A 5,000-nucleotide genomic window follows, 5' to 3' on the forward strand; every position below is an offset into this window, starting at 1 on the left:
AGAAGGATTAGGAGGATTAGGGGATTTTTTCTTTAGTTTTTATCAGTCTGCTTGTCTTTTCTCTTTTTTTAGCTTTTCTTTTTTTGTTTTTCTTTCCATCTATCTTTTTCTTATTTTTTCATTTTTTTTTTCTTCTTTCAATTGCCTTACCTAACCTTACTTGACCTTACCTTACCTTACCTAACCTTCCTTTATTTCTTCTTTCTTTTTCTATCTGTTTTTAGCTTTCTTTCCTTCGTTTCTTTCTTCAATCTTTGTTTTTCTCTCGTTTTTTGTTTGTTTTCCTTCCTCCATTTCTTCCTCTCGTCTTTCTTTCTCTCGTTTTTACCTTTTCTCCCTTTCTTATTTCCTTCCTTCAGTCTTCATTTCTTTCTTCTCCTTCCTTTTAACCTTCATTTCCTTTTCCCGTCTTTCCTTTCTTTCATTTCTTACTTCCATCTTTCGTTCTGACCTATTCCTGCTAACCGTTCTCCATTCCTTCCTTCCGTCTATCCATTTCCCTTCTTTCGTTCTTCCTTCTATCTTTCTTATCTTCCCTTTCTTATTTTCTTCCTCCTACTGAGTGCCTGTCTAGAGTGCCTGTCTTGAGTGCCTGTCTTGAGTGGCTGTCTAGGTGGGCTGCGGCGCCTGGTTGCTCGTGTGCCAAGTTTAGCTCCGCCTGAGACACATGTTGACAGGTGTGTGTGCGTGTGTGTGTGTGTGTGTGTAGGGGGAGGTGGTGAGCAGGTATGTGTGTGGGAAGGTGTGTGGAGGAGGACGCGTTAGAGAAAGAGAGAGAAAATCAAGGAAAGATGGATTGATGAAAGAGTGAAGACGCTGGTTAACTCTTGCATACGGGATTTGGACAGCACAGGGATGAAGTGGAGAATAAGGAAGCATGAAAGAATGAGAAGGCATAGGAGAAAGAGGGAGAAGGGAAAATGAGGAGGCGTTGGAGGAGGAGAGAAAGGAGGAGGGAGGGAGAATGAGGAGGCGTTAGAGGAAGAAAGGAAGAGAGAAAGGAGGAAGGAGAATGAGGAGGCGTAAGGGGAAGAGAGAAAGGGGAGGAATGGAAGGGAGATGAGATGGGAAGGTTTTTGTGTGTTAAGGGAAAGCGATCGTTGGTGATATGGTTCGTGCGTCTGTGTGTCTGTCTGTCTGTATGTGAGCCTCAAGATTTATAGGATAACGTGTGTCTGTGTCTGTCCGTCTGAGTGTATGAGATAAATTTATGGGCTAACGTGTCTGTCTGTCTGTCTGTCTGAATGTCTGTGTGTAGGAGAGAGATTTATGGGCTAACGTGTGTCTGTGTTAGGGTAGGGAAGGGCAGGTGTGTGTGGGTGTGCATTCTGGGCAGGTGTGTGCGCCAGGTGAGGCACAAATGAGGCAGGTGGCACGAAGAGGAGGAGGAGGAGGAGGAGGAGGAGGAGGAGGAGGGAAAGGGGAATGTGGGAAGGCGTAAGATTGACAGTGAAGATGAGAAAGAGGAGGAGGAGGAGGAGGAAGAAGAAGAGGAAGAGGAGGTGGAAGACTAACAGTTTACCGGTGTGTGTGTATGTATATGTGTGTGTGTGTGTGTGTGTGTGTGTGTGTGTGTGTGTGTGTGTGTGTGTGCATAGGTGTGACACCGTGGCACCTGGGAACTGAGGGGGGAGGGAGGGGATGAGGGGAGGGGAGGGGGAGGGGGTGACAGGTGGGCTCAGTCAGACACAGGAAGGGAAAGGCGTGAACCCACATATCCTCAGAGGGGGGGAAGGGAAGGGGAGGTAGGGGGAGGCATAAGAGGAAAAGAGAGAAAATTAATGAAGGAAGACAAAGAGGAGAAGGAAGAGGAGAACGAGAAGGCATAGGAAAAAGAGAGAGTTAGTGAAAATAGGAGGAAGAGGAAGAAGAGGCAAAATAAGAAAGAGGGAGAGGAAGCAAGGAGAAAGAAAGAGGGAATAAGGAGAAATTGGAGGAAGAGTTTGTTTCCTCCTCCTCCTCCTCCTCCTCCTCCTCCTTTGAATACATTTTTTTCTTATTAAACTAAAGGAAAGGGTTGAAAAAAGAGGGGGAAGGTGCGTTAGAATACAAGGCACTTTATGAATGGAAGAATGGAAAGGGATGCAGAACTGGGAGAGAGAGAGAGAGAGAGAGATCTCTCTCTCTCTCTCTCTCTCTCTCTCTCTCTCTCCTCCCCCTTCATAATATTTCTTCCTCCATGTTTCCTCCTCTCATCTGCCACCTCCTCCTCCTCTTCTTCTTCCTCCTCCTCCTCCTCCTCCTCCTCCTCCTCACGGTATCAAAACACAAGTGGAAGTGAAGGAGGAAGTTTAAACACGGACGTTGATAAGAGATATTTTGTCTTGTTAACTTGGCCCGGCACACACACACACACACACACACACACACACACACACACACACACACACGGGGGGGGGAGGTTACAGAGGAGGAAGGGAAAGGAAGGAGGAAACGGAAGGAAGGAAGGAAGCGGGGGAGGAGGAGGAGGAGGAAGAGGAGGGGGAGGAAAACACACACACACACACACACATTGTGTGTGTGTGTGTGTGTGTGTGTGTGTGTGTGTGTGTTATTTTTTGTCTCCTTGCAGTCTTGGTCAACGTGAAGAGGGAAGGACACAGCTTTCGCACGCAGGTAATGACACACACACACACACACAAACAAACAAACAAACATCGACTCTTCTGCTTTTTATAGTTTTTTCCTTCAGACTTAAATAATAGTAATAATAATAATAATAATAATAATAATAATAATAATAAGAAGAAGAAGAAGAAGAAGAAGAAAAAGAAGAAGAAGAATAGGAGGAAGAGAAGGAGGAAAACGATGATGAAGAAAAGTTAAAGAGGTAGAGGAAGAAGAAGAGGAGAAGGAGGAGGAGGAGGAGGAGGAAGAAGGAGGAGAAGAGATTCGTGTGACAGTTTACAAGTTACAAATACAAAATGCAATGAATGGAAAACAAACGGAGGGCGGTGAGGTGTGGAAGTGTGTGTGTGTGTGTGTGTGTGTGTGTGTGTGTGTGTGTGTGTGTGTGTGTGTGTGTGTGTTACCGAATTTGCCGAGTATCATTATTTTATTACCTGCACACACACACACACACACACACACACAATCACGGGGCCGCTGACGCACACGTAAACTCTGCTTGAGGTGAAGTATTGATGGCCGCCCGCTCGTTGCTCCTCCTCCTCCTCCTCCTCCACCTCCTCCTCCTCCTCCTCCTCCTCCTCCTCCTCCTCTTTCCCCAACCCTCCTCCTCCACCACCACCTACAACGCCACCTCCATGTTTCTCCTCCTCCTCCTCCCATTTCACCTCCTCCTCCTCCTCCTCCTCCTCCTCTTCCTGCTATACTCCTACCATCACCCCCTCCCTTTCCCCTCTCTCTCTCTCTCTCTCTCTCTCTCTCTCTCTCTCTCTCTCTCTCTCTCTCTCCGTGGGTATTGATCCCGTGCGTTATGCTGCCGTGGGGTCGCCCTGCTCCTGCTCCTCCTCCTCCTGCTGCTGCTGCTGCTACGTGAACACAGCTGCTGCCTCCGCTCTGTCTGCTGGGGGACTGTGGTTGGCGTGGGAGGGCGCGGGAAGGCGTGGGAGGGGGCTGGAGTACTGTCTAGGGGCGGGTGCTGACGGGAAGGGAAAGGAAGGGAAAGGGTGAAGTATGTATGGGAGGGGAAGATGGAATGGGGTTGAGGGCGGTGATGTAATGGGAAGGGAAGGGGGAATTAGTAAGGGGAAGGGAAAGGAAGGGAAAGGGTGGTGAAGGGAAGGGGGAATTGGTAAGGGGAGGGGAAAGGAAGGGAAAGGGTGGTGAAGTATGTATGGGAGGGGAAGATGGAATGGGGTTGAGGGCGGTGATGTAATGGGAAGGGAAGGGGTAGGGGAGGGGTGAGAGGGAATGGGGTTACGGTGATGAAGTTAAGGGAAATTAAGGAGGTGGGGGTGGGAAGGCAAGGGACGGGAAGGGAAGGGGTGAAGAGAACGGAAGGGAAGGGGTTAAGGGAGGGTTGGTGAAGGGAAGTAAAGGAATGGGATGGGCCGGTGGGGCTGGGGTGAGGGGATGGGGGTGGTGGAAGGAAGGGAAGGGGTGAGGGTTAGGTGATGGGAAGGATAGGGAAGGGAAGAAATGATGGGAAGTGGGACTGTGGGAGGGGTGAGAGGGAAGGGTGGGTGGGAGGGGGTACTTGTAGGGGGGGGGGTTTGAAAGATTGAAAGGTTGAAGGGATATAAAGAAATACAAGAAGTGTGGGAGAGGATTGAAGGGGTCGACGAGAGAGAGTGACAGAAGAGTGAAGGGAAATTATATGGCGGGACAGTAACCTCATGACGGAAGGGAAAGTGGAGGAAAGAAAAGACTGGAGGGGGTGATGGGAAATGAAGGGGAGGGGGGAAGGGGAAGAGGGGGGGGGATGGGGAAGAGGGGGAGGGAAGGGGAAGAGGGAAAGGGAAGGGGAAGGATAAGAGGGGGAGGGAAGGGGAGAGACTGGAAGGGTAATGGAGAATGAAAGGGGAAGGGAGGTGGGTAAAGGGAGGGTGTTGAAGTGTCGATGAGGAAGGGGGGAAAGGGAGAGGAGAAAAAATGGGTAACCTGAGATATGGGGAGGGAAGGGGAGGTACAGAAGGGAAGGGAGGGATATAGGTAAGGTTAGGAAAAGGAACGAAAAATGAAAGGGGAAGATGGAGGGTAAGTTGGGGGGGGATTGAAGTGTCGATAGGGAAGGAGGGAAAGGGAGGGGAGAAAACGAATGGGTAACTGGAGATATGGGGAGGGAAGGGGAGGTACAGAGGGTAAGGGAAGGATATATAGTTAACTTGTATAGGGAGAGACATGTAGGGAGGCACAGAGGGTAAGGGAGGGATATATACGTAACTTGTATGGGGAGGGAAGGGAAGGGATTTATAGGTAAGGTAAGGGTCTGTGGATGGTGGTGGTGGTGATGGGGAGGGGAAGAGGGAGGGAGGGGGGGGGTTACCATTGGGTCTGCCCGTGACTGACGCAAATCACATCTCTCGAGCACGTGG

The 5,000-nt window shown here is 49.6% G+C and overlaps 1 protein-coding gene across 3 annotated transcripts in view; it reads left to right on the plus strand.

Annotated features, from left to right (window-relative positions):
- LOC126996243 (transmembrane protein 198-like) overlaps positions 1-5,000 on the plus strand; it is a 79,804-nt gene that overhangs the window by 37,444 nt on the left and 37,360 nt on the right. For 2 of the 3 annotated variants that reach the window (XR_007751121.1, XM_050856612.1), the window contains exon 2: positions 2,573-2,616. The exons of the other annotated variant lie outside the window; for it this stretch is intronic. The gene's annotated coding sequence lies outside the window, so the exon portion shown is untranslated. The remainder of the gene's footprint in view (positions 1-2,572; positions 2,617-5,000) is intronic. 3 annotated transcript variants of the gene reach the window in all.

The sequence above is a fragment of the Eriocheir sinensis genome, chromosome 9 (assembly GCF_024679095.1).
Source record: "Eriocheir sinensis breed Jianghai 21 chromosome 9, ASM2467909v1, whole genome shotgun sequence".
NCBI lineage: Eukaryota > Metazoa > Arthropoda > Malacostraca > Decapoda > Varunidae > Eriocheir > Eriocheir sinensis.